The sequence below is a fragment of the Onychostruthus taczanowskii genome, unplaced genomic scaffold (assembly GCF_017590055.1).
Source record: "Onychostruthus taczanowskii isolate IOZ18803 unplaced genomic scaffold, ASM1759005v1 scaffold8, whole genome shotgun sequence".
Taxonomy (NCBI): Eukaryota; Metazoa; Chordata; class Aves; order Passeriformes; family Passeridae; genus Onychostruthus; species Onychostruthus taczanowskii.
This window is the reverse complement of record NW_024505892.1, coordinates 12,866,343-12,881,349: the sequence shown is the minus strand read 5'-3', so window position 1 is coordinate 12,881,349 and position 15,007 is coordinate 12,866,343. Positions and strand designations below refer to the sequence as shown.

The following is a 15,007-nucleotide window of genomic DNA, read 5'->3' as shown; positions in this document are numbered from 1 at the left end:
AGAAGAAATAGACAAGCAACGATGTTTTAGAATACAAGCTGTACTACAATTATTTCTAAATTCCTCCAATTTTGCTCCTCTTCCAAATTCAGGGGCCAGAGCATGCCATTGATTTTTGTCAAATATGTATCTTGACAGTCTTTGAACAGCTTTAATTTACAGCAGAACCAGATGAGACCAGTAAAAGGAATTTAAAATTGCTAGTGATTTTCCAGCACAAATTATTTTCAGTCTTCAGATACAAGCTCATAGAGTGCAGAAGATGACAAAGCACTCGGATGTATCACATACTTTTCTTATGACACTAGCATCACACTGTTTTCCACCTCTCTTATTTTGCAACACTCACTGCATCAAAATTGAAAGGATTTGCAGATAAACATCTTATAAGCATCCAGAATAATTATTTTGTATTTCATCTGCGACTTTGTCTTGTTGCTTTCTAAACAATGAGACATGAAGATGAGAGTTTAGATTCCAATTTCTGGGGGTGTCAAAAAATGGCCAGATGTTTTCTTTGAAAGGATACAACTACACGTCAAGACCTTTTGCTTTCAAAAAAGGCAACTGGAAAACTAAATATTTGATATTCTTTAGAAGAATTATTAAAACAGAATAAATAAAACCCAGAAAATGTTCAAAGATAGGAACTGAAGATAGAACAACAACAGTTCATCTTGTAATGCAAAGATGGAAGACAAGAAGGTATTTCTGACACTATGAAGTAGTTATGCAATTTGATCTTGGTTGACCACAGCTAATATCCAAGAAAAACTTTTGCAGGCCATAATCTTCAATACTCAATTTGAAATTATTCCACTGTTCTCTTTCTTACATAGTGTTTCCCTGGAAGCTAAAACATCACTACCATTACCCAATTCTACATTAACAGCATTCGGTATCCACATCTTTGTAGTACATGAAACAATTCTTTAGTGCTTTTGTCATTCAGACACTTGCACAAACTGGACAATTGCATAAGCTGTGACCTTTATCACCTTGTATTTAGCAAGTCCATTCAAATAAGGACTACATGAAGGCTGCCTTATTTCATGTGTAAGTCTTTTTATAGTGATATCAGGACATGAGTGAATTTCAGAGTTGTCTTAATTTGTACTTTATTTATTCCACAAGCTGTTTCAAGTCATCCTTTTTGGGTTTCCTGATTCACCACTGATTACCTTTGTAGCTTGGTTCACCAAAGTACTAGGTCATCAAATGAACAAATGCAAAAGTTAATCTGAAAATGAACTGAGCTATACAAGGTCTTTCAGTAAATTGGAGGCTAAATGGACTAGCAATATTTAATCTCAACCATTCCTGTGATTAAACACCTATATGATGAAAATAAATGTTAAAATGTCAGATATTTGCCATGTAGTCCATATTACTCAGTAGCTTCCCAGCTCCCAGTTTTGAAAAATGCCACCACTCTAAAAAAAAAAAAATGAAGTTACTTTCTTCACTGATATGTGGAACCCTCTTCATAATCCAATATAATGACAGTTTGCAGGACTATGAAATTTAGATATATTTAGAATTTTCAGCACTTATTAGAACCCAAAAAATTGCAATATGAATTGAATGATGTTAGTTAGAATTACAGCTCCACACTGATGGAATAAATTTAAAAATTGTAGTCAGCCTGTGACACTGAAATTAATTAGTGGCTTGCAAACAAATCCTTTAGGAAGTGGTATGTGGGGGTGTGTGTTTATGTGGGTTATTTTAAAGCACCTTCTAAACAACTGACTGCCAAAGCACTTCACTTTTGTTTTCTTTGTTTCTGATGTCAGAAAGGTTTGTATTTATATGAGAATGTTTAGATTTTACACTCTCTACAGCTCAAGGTGTGCATGGGCAGCTTGATTTACATCAGCCTGATGACTGATCAAGGACACAGGGATCAAGGATGCAAGGCAGCCTATTGAAAGCAAGTCACAAGCATCATCATCAGGCGCAGTTTTACAAGGAAGAGTTAGAAGTCCTCTATTCCTCCTCAACCACCTTTGCATATAGAGCAGGCAGACATTGGGGAATGTGCTATTTCTACATTCCCCCTTGAGTTTTGGGGTCAGTGCTGCATCTGTCACCGAGAATCACTGTATGGGAAAGCATATGGAAATAGATGATACTCCTCCATATAAATACTTTTTGATCACCTAAGCAATATAATTTTGCTGTCAAAAATTGTTCTGCATAGCTGGCCTAAGCCCAAGGCACAGGATTACCTCTCAGGTACTGCCAACAAGCACTGATTTTTATAACCTTTAATATGTTCCTGGATATGTTTGAAAATTTGGCATTAAAAATATTGCCCTTGACCTCCCTGCTCACAGGATCTTGTTTTTTCCTTAAGTCTTGCTGCTCTGTGTCCTTCCCTTTACAAGAGGGAAGAGTCTTCCAGACCACGCAGTATCCAGACCTCACTCTTTGTACCACTGTGGTATTTACACTTGAGTCAAAGCAAGCATGAAATGATTCTTAATCACAAGACAAAAGTGTTTCACACTCACTCATACACATTGTGAAGACCATAGAAGATGAGGGAACCCATTTTGCCAGTGGAACCACTGGTTTTTGATAAGGAGCGTAGTATAAATGAGAACATAGCAACAAATAAGTAGAGAAGCATAAACCAATTCTTCCTCCATGTTTCTTCCCAGAAGTCTCTTACCACCCCGGTCGGGATCTCTACCCTTTTTCCCTAGTGTTCTGGATGATGCTTTCTACCTTTGACACAAAACAATTTCCTACTCTTTAAAACTGTTTAAAACATCCTTTCTAGAAAGTCTTGAGTGACAACCACTAGGACCAGCACTTTTACATCTGACATGTGTGGGCAGGAGAGGCTCAGCCTCTGTTCTCTGTCTGGGATTGCCCTGCAGCTGGGATGTCAAATCAAAACTTGGTAGTCCAGCACCCTTAAGCCCAGAAGTCTCAAAAGGAACTCCCTCTTGATACTACACAAATCCACATCTATCTTGAATTAAGGAGGGAATTAACCCTGAATTTGCTCTGATCATGACATTGCAATGGTTAATACAGGCAGATATGACTCTCAGATAAAACTGATAAATTCCTCAAGCACACAGCTGATTCTATTTGCGCAGGACCAAGACTGTTTGTACTTAGTAAATGGTACAAAAAATATTTATGCCAACCTTTATAGTGTCCAGCTTATCAGAATAAAAACATTTAAAACAGTAAAAAAGAGAAGTCCAAATAATTGACTGCAGACAAGGCTGCAACGTAGCTGGGAACAGATAAAACCTGAAGGAGAAACTACAATGGAAGCAGCAAACTTCCTCCAAAATCCATTACTTGAGCTTGTGTATGCCGCATTCAGCAGCATGTACAGGGGACTACAAGCGGCTTCAGCTTACCTTTGGCATTGAAGAGCAGACATGTAGGGCTAAATATCAAAAAATTTAGACTAACAGTGCTAGAGGTGGGAAAGAAAAATGGAGTTTATGCAGGGCTTAAAGGAAAAAAACCCACATATATTTCAGGGGGAAGGAAGCTAAGGAGCACTGTGCTTTAAAAACCTTATGGTTTATTGGCCATATTCAAGATTTTCCAGCAAAGCTGTATAAACTGTTCTACAGATCTACCAGTCAGGGGAAGCAACATCCTTGGCCTCTTAGAAAACAGAAGGATGTGTAGAAGTAGCCTGGAGAAACATTTCTTTCATCCCTGCATGTTTGAGACTCAGGCTTAAGGTTCCATGTCCTTCTGCAAGGAGTATTCTCTGTGAATCGGGACTGCTCAAAGTAACCTTTGAAGGGAAAGTTCCAGCCCACAGAGATGTCACCTTGACCCACGGCAGCCAGCAACCACAGTGGTGCTCAGCTTGTCAGATGGAGATGCAGCACATTCCATTTTCAATAATAGTTGTGGTAAGAAATATTACAGATTATTCCCCTAAAGTGAGCAAAAACATACTCTTAGAAGGATGTCTTACAGATTTTCTTTGCTCCTTGCAGACAAGCATATCATCATTTGAGGCTGTGCTATCCCCACCAGAGTAACAAAACCCCATAAAATTAATCAGTGAGAGAGCAGAAGACATTAATCAGCAGTGGTTAAGAACTAGCACAACGATTTCATGGCTATCCTGTGACTTTTTCCTGAATTATACTGATTGAGCATAAATGCTGCACAAGGTCAATTAGTGTTACAGGGTCTCTGTGTGCTGCTGTTTACTTTACCCTCATTTATACATATCATGTACTCCACCAGTCTGTCAGGGTTTGTTTGAAGCAGTGATGGAAAGGAATATTTCAGTAGACTTAGAAAACTCTACACAACTTAAGAAAGACTCCTTGGTGAAGTGAAAGCTATGCATGTCCTTTGAAGAGTGTTCAAGATTCAGTATCCTTGTGCAGGACACAGACCATATCTATGGGCTGGATCACCAATCCTTTGAACTCTCTACCCTAAGAGGAAACATGGTCAGAAACATCCTGTAGAAATAGATTAGACTTGTGCCCTCCAAAAATGAACAGCTAACACGTCAGCTCTATCTGATGGATCTATTTCCAGGAAGACTGAATGCACCAGTCAGCAGAAGAAATACAATTACATGGAATTTTGAGCAATGAACAACTAGCCTGAGACACCTTTACATCCCTTGCTCTGTGTGAGAAAGGAAAGCTCTTGGAGAAGTCCATCCCTTTTACTTTTTGTTAGAAGCTGTTTCTCTCCAGAACAAAGGTAGCCCTGGCAGACACCATTTTTTGGTGGGTGCATCACTCTGGGCATCTCTGGCATCTCCTCAGACTGGGAAGTACTTTGTAACCAAGCAATATAAAAGGCTACAAAGTTGAAGGTTCTAGCTTTCTTAAAGACCACAGAAAAAAGTTGCTTTATTTTAGACACCAATACAGTACCTCACTTCTCTAATTTGTTCATTGAAACTTAAAAATGCCAGCAGAGCTGGCATTTGTGGCATTTTCGCCATAGAAGTCTGGGCAAAAGTGCTGCTCAGCTTTTGGCAACAGAAGCTAAACCAAAGCAGTATCCTCAGTCATTAGTTATCTTCTGCTCCTTCTCCTTCTTTTCCCAACTCCAAGGCCACTCAGTATAAACTTGTTCCTGACTGACAATAAAATTCTCCGGATCTGTGTTTGTTTCACTCTGTCTCTTGCATGTCTTTTAAAGAAAATATTTGAAACTTTGCTAAAAGAAGGGCATTTTTTTCATGTCCACTCAGATCCTTCATAGAAATATGCAAAACATAGAGTTATGTTTTAAGGAGGGAGAAGCAAATCCTCTGCACCACAGGATGAGAAGGTGCCCTGCTAGACACTACCAGATCATACAAAAGATCATACAAAAGGCAAGGCTTTAACAAGGAACTTTTGTCATTGAGTTAGAATTTCCCAATTTCAGAGAGATTTATGTTAGCAAATCAGACTGTTAACAGAATTTGATGTCACCAACCTCATTTATAATTATCACAAGTATTATAAGAAGATGGAGGGGCTGCTGACCCAGTAATTCTTTCCAGAGAGCACATGGTAAGGCCTGAAAGAAGGCTGAGCATACAGCTGTGTAAAATAGCCAAGATGCAGCCCACCCGATGTGGTGCCTGAGCTATTGATATTTGCATGGTAGCAATTCTTCCCTCTCACCGGCCACACTTTCTCTTTGAGCTCAGAAGAACCATCAGTGGTGCCTGAGGTACTTGACTGAAACTCTTGTTAGAAACCAAGTCAAGTAGTAGGGACCTGGGCCCAAGAGCCTGCATTGACCAGATCCCCAGGACAAGCAGCAACCACTGAGTTCATAAATGCTGTGTTCAGTTTCTCTAGAATCAGTCTCCAAAGTCATCTGACCCAACTCATACCAAAGTCAAAAGCAACACAGATGTGATTTCCATTGCAGGACACTAAATCCTGACTATACAAAATGTAAAGATGAGAGCATCAGGAAAAGAAAAAGAAGAACCCTGACAACCCAGGTGACAAAAAAAAAGAGTCTTATGAGACAACATCAAAGCACACAATAAAAAATTTCCCAAACCCTGGTTTTGTGAAAAAACTGTCAGTTCTTCCTACCCCAGGTCCTTATCCTGATATTGTCAATTTTAATGCAGGAGACTCATGTTATTTTTCTGCAACCTGTGTAATGCATATATACATACACATATAGATATAAACATACATATATATATATTACACACACATATATACAGCTACCTGTGCAATACATATATACATACATAAACATACATATATACGTACATATATGCACCATGTATATACATACATATATACACCATGTATACCTGTGCAATACATATATACATACCTATATACAGCTACGTGTGTAATACATATATTTTGCCAGCTTTACCTTGATTATAGATCATATTTTTCCCTCCCTATTTCCACAGTACTAACTTAATTGTGAAAAAAACAGAGAAACAGTTAAAATATTCAGGCTGCAGTTATTTCCAAGTTTCCATGAGGAATTTTTTTTAAAACCTTCCCACTTCTTGTCAAAATATGGATCTTACTTAGTCCTTTCTCTGAGATATGCAAGAAATAACAATTTGCTTGAGCCCAGCAGCAAACAGTGCAGGCAACCAACCCACCCTTCCCTCCCCCAAACTTCAGAAACCCCAAACCTGTTCCCATGCAGAGTACTGGTACAAACTCAGACCCCAGCTACACACCATGAGAATCCATGATTTGACTGCTAATGCTGGGACAGTCATTATTTATCAGGTACAGGCAGCTTGGATGCTCCTGCAGCCCCATCACCCCAGCCTCACTGAGCAGCACCCCCAGCTGAAGCCACGGCGCTGCAGAACTCACCACAGAGAGCATCCTGTGCAGGGAGCCGCAAGCTGCTGCTGCCTGCTGCTGGGTTTTGCGAGCCAGTGCTAAACTCTTAGCTCTGGCTTTACTCCTCCTGAAGGCGGGCATTGCGGCTCGCGAATGCAAAGTTTGCCAAAGGAAAGAGCCCTTGGAAGGAAGCCACAGATGTTGTGATCCCTCACAAACACACCTTCCCTCTGAGCTCAGCTGCACAAGCTTCTCTTTTGTGCCGATTACCCAAAAACAGAGAAGCTGACAACATCCCAGTGCAAGGAGGCTAAGCGGCATATGAGGGTACAGACAGACCTGCCATGCCTGCCTTTATTGCTACAAATGAAGGAAAAGCATGCTAGGTGAGAAGGTTCTTTTATAAATAGCTTGATGTGGTGAGTGCAGGACAAAGTTATGACAAGGGAAGATGGGTTTGATCTCCCCAGAAATATACCTGCCTCCCTGCCTGTGAAATTTACTGCATAAACAAAACATCAGGTGCTTTGAGAAAGTTAGCCAAATACCTAAAAATATCTAGAGGGTGCTGACTGCCCTGAAGGTCAGCATAATTTATCAATAGCACTGATGCTCTGTCAAGGGTATATGCTGCTAAATGTTGAGGCATACAAATGCTCTTAAAATGATAAAATGAAAAACAAATAGGCAGCTCTCTGGATGATTTCTTTATATAATTATGCTTGTCCTTTTTTTGAACTTTTTAGCCATAATTACATCAATAAAAAGAAATTTAAAATGAGCTCAGTAATAAATTCAGGCTTGAAAGTAAGAGTTCTGATGTTGACATATTTACACAAAACCATTTGGGTCTACAGATAGATTACTCTAAGAACAATGCAGCTTTAAATAAAACATTATAGGACATGACAACATTGAACTGGAGAGAGAAAAGACTGACAAGCAATTCATTAATAAAAGGAGAACTACACCAGTGGCATAATAAAACACAGCAACTCCCATGTTGCCCCTATCACAGCACTCCTACAGTGCAATGAAGTTGAGCTGTAAGGCTTCATTCAACACTGCCCTTGGCAGCACCTACTGCTCCCTAGGAAACCCTTTTTCTTGAACCCCACTGATACACCAAGCCTGGGTGTCTATATCCTTGGTTATGAGCGCACTGCTTCTAAGGTTTCAAGGATGTTCACCTTCATAGAAGCAAGGGAATAACACAGCTTTCTCCTTTAATTACTGCAATTAAACTTACATCCATCTCTTTCCAAATAATTAGCAAAACTTGACAGCTCAGCATTTGCCAAACTGTACAGCTCAGTCACTGAGAGGCTGCCTATCAGAGGAAAAATGATGCTGGAGCCCTGAAAAAACATGCTGCTGATAAGACATGCAGAACACATCACGGCAGCAGGAACCTCTTGCTAAGCGGATGGACTGTGCCCTTTCTTCCTCTTGGAGACATATCAGGTTCACTGGGGGAGAAGACTGTAAACAGAAAATTGAGGAAATGGTCTTGAAGGAGCAAGAGAGGTTTTGCCTGCTCCCTTACACTTCATTTTTTCAGTGGATGTACAGTCTGTTAAAAATCCAGATTCATAGATTACTGTGCAACATGTACATGGCTACTGTTCTTATCCACCATTAGTGGGTGCCTCTGCAGTAGTCCACATATCCTAGGGATCCACAGAACAAGTCTGAAGATAAGAAACAAAATTAAATAAGTAGTTCATGGAAATTAAAAGTTTAATGTTCTACATAGGGCATTTTAAAAATAACGCAGGCCAGGTCACCAGATTAAGATTAAGACAGTGTATTAAGAGTATAACTATATTTCTGGAGAGCTACTTTTTCTTTGTTCTCTATCTGCATTAGTGGTGGCACTTCAAGCTCTATTTTCCTAATAGACACATGTAAAAACACAGCTCATCCACTGGGACTGAGGAAAAAAAAAGCAGGTTGCTAAATTTCAGGTCCAAGCAATATTGTCAATCTTGATGAAAAACAATGACAGGCCTTTTTAATTCCATATTAGGAAGTTATTCTTCCCCAGATTTGCTAATTAAGCCTGCATTATTAGCTAGCCATATGCCAGCTAAAAGATGTTACCAATTAACAGCTTTTTTTTAATGTGTATTCATTAGAAAAAAGACAATTATGTTTCAGTAATCTTTCCATCTCCTATTGAGGGACTTGGACAAATCAAAAAGGAGAACAACAGAAACTAAAGCAAAGCAAATGAATGAATGCTTTTCATTTAGCCTTTCTTTTTCTTTAGAAACACACAAGCAGCACTCAAGCACTTTTCAAAAACAAGTGAAATAATCCATCACTGTGAAATATTTTTAAGATCACTGGAAAAATGACATAGTCCTGTTGTTTGTTCCTGTGTACTTTGAATAACGCACATTCCCTTTACCGACATCTGGTTTTCATCTTTCCATTTCAGTGGCACCAGCCTTGATAGTTACCATAACAGTGACATCCTTCATAATACGGGCTTCCCTCTATTGTCCCGATACGTGTAGGTGTGCTTATCTGCCTCCAGTTCATTTCCCATCCCGCTTTTGCCCTTAATGCATGAAGGTAAAAGGCTAATTTTGCTCCGTCAGTGTACACTTTGAATGAAAGCAAACAGTCCTGAGCACTTGTGGGCTACTTTGTAATATCAGTCTGGACCACTGGTGACACAGAAGCATAATTAACACAGACAACATACATATCTAGAGACACAGACACATATATTTAAAAACATACATGTACTTACGTACCCTGCACTAACAGGAGCTCCGCAATGTTAGTGCTCTCTAAGCATTATAAGCTCAGGATTAATACAGCTTGTCTCCAGACCTCTACACTGATCTAGAGGGAGTCTGTTTTTTACTTTTTATAACTGTGGGTGGATAATTTTTCTGCCTATTTTCCTGTCATGCTTATTATACTAATAACATGGTTTTTAAATGCTGTCAAAATGTGTTTTCAAAGCATAATTGACCACAGTGAAGACACTTGCTTTAATTCCAGTGATTAAAATATTGGTTAGCATTCCAAATGTTTAAAGTGAATTCTTGTTTTATTTTTAATTTCAAGCATCTTAAATATTGTTTGCAACATTCCCACTCAAAGTGTTTTGTGCTGAACGCAAAAACTTTTCTCAAGTATTGCATTAGAAACTGTAGCAACCACTGAGACATTATCTTTGCAGTTGCACTCATGTTTCACAACATAGTTTTGCAGTGCAACACCTTTGGAGGCAGAGAAGGCAACTCCTATCTGCTCTTGTTAGTAGCCAGCATTTTGCATTCCAAATGTTAAAAGATGCAGTAACTCCCCTGTAACAACAAATATAGATTCTCTGAACTCTACACCAACCTCTCCCCTAGTTTTAGCAAGGCTTTGTTTAGGAGCTACAGGAGAATTCTACTGTCCCAGGAGGAAATAATGACCATATGAGAGGATGTCTATGTCTGCTGACAATATGTTAACAAGAGACAACAGGTAACAAAACATGAAAGTTTGGTGGAACTTCTCTGTGCATCTGACTCAACTAACCCCTCACTTCTTTCTTGAATTCTTTTGCCTCTTCCATTCTTTCATGTACTTTTATTTTGCAGAATTTGCTGCAGGTCAAAAATTGACATTTTTCAGTTTTGGTATTTCATGTCTACCTTTGTCATTACATGTTCCTGACAGAGCAAAACAGGAATCAAAGCTTCATTGAAGTTATGATGGTATCCAGGATGCAGTATTTATCTGAAATCCTGTACTGAAACTGTGCAAATTTAAAGTGACTTTGTGGGCTATGAGTGACTGCTGGGCACATCACATACCTTGGCATGCACTAAAATTGGGTTTAGAGACTTTCACATCACAAGGAAAAAACACATACGTTACTGTCAACACTTCAACTGAACAGTACCTTCATTTTTAAAAAAAACAAGCCACCAAATATTCTGCAGCTAGCAGAGAGGTTATCCAGTTCCCTGTGTCTATCAGAAGTGTGATTAGATATCTCTGCCTTTCACTACAAAGTGAAACACTGCCGTCATATCCTGCACCGCAGGTGACCGGGATTGCTTTTGGAGGCGCAGGGTAGTGGGCTCCCAGGCAGCTTCCTGCCCTTCATCAGTGAAGTCACGGACATCTCCAGAGACACTGCTAACCATATCCTGTTGTAATGATTTAGGGCCCCTGTCATATGCTTCCCTTTTCATCTGCAGGTAAGCCTTATGGATTTTTCCCAGATGACTACAAAAAAAAGCTGTGTTGTAAGTCCTCTCCCACCCGCTTCCTTCATTTGCAAGCATCAACACAACACAATTTCTTTTCCTGATCAAAACCATCTGTATGTTTTACACCAAAAGCTGTCTCAGTACTTTTGAGAGGACATTTCCTTCAGTTGGAGGAAAGACAACAAATATCCCCTCCCCTAAGCCCCAGGGCCTCAATGTAATAGCACAAAACAAAGCCCCACAAGGTCACACTTCTGCACCTCTGTGCAGACCCTTTGGTCTTCTTTCCCACCATTCTTGTGCCTCCCTACCATGCAAGCCGGTCTCCATCTACAGCCTGACCTGTAGGTTACAGGCTCACATTAGGTACAGCACTTTCCATGCTTTAAGCCTTGTGATTTTGCAGCTCCTTTGCTGTGTTAGCCAAGATTCACAGCTCTTACATTTGAATTTTGGGCCATCCATAGGGGGTGCAGAACTCCAGGATCAACACAACAAAGTGAAATCCAGGACTGGGCAGTAGCACTCACTGGTAGGTTTATAGTAAGCCTTCTGTAACCTATAGTCTACCAGTTCTGGTGCTTCTCTGAGCAATAGATTAATACACTGAATAATTAATCCAATTAATTAGATTAACTTTCAAAATTCTTATGAACTTCTGAAGGGCTACAGTTTCACTGATACCCTTCTCAAAAGGCACAGGAAGAGAGCAGGGGTCTGGCAGCAGGTCCACACTGCTGGAGCCACCAGCTCTGGTAGGGTCACCATAGGCTTGGGCTATCTGCAAGGGAAGCACAATAATTAGCAGAACTCCCCACAGGCTTGTCATGCTTTCAATACAGAACAGTCCCCTCCAGACACAAATGAATCAAAGAAACCACTCCTGAGAACCATGCTATTTTCCCCTGTTAGCTCTGAGATTCCCTAAATGCATGTCACATCTGGAAGAAAATAACACTTGGATTGCAGAGGCTATACATGATTTTGAGAGTACCATGTTGTTAATCCCACTCCTACAAAGTAAAAAAAAAAAAAAAAAAAGATGTTAATTGCAGACTACTCCCCAGGCTTTTGGATATCATCAACTGCTAAAAAGAAGTTTTCATGATTAAAATAAAGGAAAAATCCTTCATGTCCTATGGATGCTGAGTAAACCTTCAGGCAGGCAGCTCTCCTGCAATTAATGACATGCTGCGCAAGTGGGAACTGCCCGGGCAATGCAAAACAGAGCTAATGAGAAGCCATCACGACATTCAGCTGGAATTGCCTACATGCAAGAAGTGGGTATGGGGCTCTGTTGAGCTTCTGGTCATTTCTCCTTGGTTTTCTTTCACTGGAGCTCAACAATTGGTGTTTACTTGGTTAGTACTAACATTCCCTTTCCAAGATTTTTAATTTTTATAGTCTGCTTAAGAAAATTATTTCACATACACTGTTTATATACATGCAGTCAGACTGGTGATCCCATACTCATCTCTGAGAGTGATGAGTGCCATCACCAGACCAAAATGAATAAATGAACCACCCCATATATATAATACATGTGATCCATATAATAAATAGGATTACATTTACTGACAGCATCAGTAGAAAGCAGTTGGGTGTGTTTTGAATAACACTGCCCTGAATTACTCCAAAGCCCAACTGCTACAGATCACAATGTACAATGTTTTCTAGGTATATAAATCATAGGAATACATCATTACTAGCATCCACTTGCATTTTTCTGGAAGAAAAAATACCACTCAAATCTTCCACAAACTTTGAACAATTGCATGAATTTTCTGTTGGGATTGGATTGAAAGTATGAGTAATGATTACTAACTACCTTCCACTCCTGCCATTCCATGCCAACTGCCACAGTTGCCCCCTTCCTCTCACCAAAAATCAAACCATGCTTTTTTTAATTCAACAACTGAGCATTCGGGCAGACCAGCAATGAGACACATTTTCTCTCATCCAAGTTTGAACTTAAACCTCAATGTATATTGTACCTAGGGATTTTTACCCTTGAATTATTCTGCATCATAAATTGATGGCTGTGGTCATACTACTAATGGAGGGGTTTTGAAATTAGCTTTAGAGATTTTGAAGACAAAATGCCAATTTCTTCAACTTATGAAAACCATGCCTGCAGTGGTGGCTATGTTGTATATACAAGTGGCCAAAATCACAAAAAGCAGCAAGCTCTTTACAATACTCACTGATTTTCATTACAGAAATAGCTGTGTGAAATCAGCCAATAGATAACAGAGTGATTTCCTGTTTGAAATCCCAACACATCTATTTTGCATCTGTTGAAAGCACTGTTTTGGGAATCTTCCTAAGGTAGCTGCATGATATTGAACTTGGAAGATGAGTTTGCTTTCTGACTCAGCCTCTCTCTGCATTCACACCTCCTGGGCACCATCCACTATGAGCAAACGAGCTGCTCAATTGCACATATACCTTTGATTGGAAGGGCTACAAAATAACCTGAAGAGTTGCCCAAGTCAAGTATGTGTCATGTTGGCTCCTTGAACACGAAAAGCAGCGCTGTGTGCAGGGAAACCAAAACCAGATTTCTCACCATGGTCCCAGACATGCTGACTTCATGGAAATGTACTTCTCACTGCACTGGCAAGTGGAAGAATGACCATAATGGGCATCACAATAAATAGAACACACAAGCTTAGAAAACACTGCAAGGATGATTTGATATTACATAGGAAACTCAAGCATCCAAGAACAAGGCTTCTGAAACACACAAGGACATATTTTTTCTACATTCTTTTTGTTCGCTATATCTGTAAAAATGGGCATTTCAAGGAGGGCTATCATATTGACCTGGATCTCATCCCTATAAAAAGCTGAAACCATTTGATGAAAATGCTTCCTCCTGCAGGAGTTGCAGATTTGCACTTGCCAAAAGTGTCATGAACTCTGCTGATCAGACTTGTCACAAACTTCCTTATCAGATGAAGGAATAGGGAACACGGTCATCAAACAGGAGGGAAAGATTAATTAGCTGAGATAATCTAAATAAGCTCAAGCCAGGGAAAGGTGTTCCAGGATTTTTAACCATAACTTCTGTTCATTGCATTAAGAATGATATTCTCAAGGGGGAAAATGGGTTTTGTCTCTGCAGTGTACAGAATTTATTTCTTTTTTATTAAGAGATGATGGGGATAGATTTGTCCTCATATGCACAAGTCATGTATGATCAATAACCCATGCTGAGAGTAAAGTGACTATTTCAAGAGGCAACAGCAAAGGCAATGTCCCCAAGTTTCTATATTCAACTTATTCCCAGGACCAATTTTACTTCATTGTTTGAAAGAAATATGGAAGCATTTCAAATCCTTACAAAGTGAAACAGTTGGCCATTCTTTAAAAAGCCAATTCTTGTTAACATTCAAAGTTTCTCACACAGCAGCTTCCATTTCTGCACCTGCAATGTTAATTTTTGAAGATGCCACCATAAAATGATTCTCATTGACTGTTTCTATAATGATTAAAAGCCATCACACTATCTATTTTAACTGAGTTTCTTGAGTTTCTTAAAGACCTCTAAGATACAGCTGAGGATATAATGAAGTTATGTGAAATATTTGCAGAGAGTATACCCTAAGGTTTTTTCTTATGATCTGTAAAATACTTAAAGTGAAAATACATCTTCCCTTCTCAGACATGCATTTATATGAAGTTACTTTTTTATGTCTGTTAGATTTAATATGATTTCAGAAATGCATCTCTCCGATGACACTCAGAAGATTCAGAGCAACCAAAAGTCAAATCACAGCAAGTCTCTTTCTAGAGACCTTAAAATAATAGGTAATTATACGGTAAAAATTCCCCTTCTAGTTATGTTTCATAAAAGATTGTTTTTCATACACTGAAAATACAAAGTAAAGATAAGCAAGTTAGTAACAGACTACTAAACTTAATCTTAAAATAAACAGTGGGCTAGAGAAACCATTTCTAGCCAATATAGTTTGCAATTAGAAA

General features: G+C 39.2%; 1 protein-coding gene across 1 annotated transcript in view; it reads right to left on the bottom strand.

The window, feature by feature from the left end:
- TIAM2 (TIAM Rac1 associated GEF 2) overlaps window positions 1-15,007 on the bottom strand; it is an 87,932-nt gene that overhangs the window by 12,716 nt on the left and 60,209 nt on the right. The window lies entirely within an intron of this gene.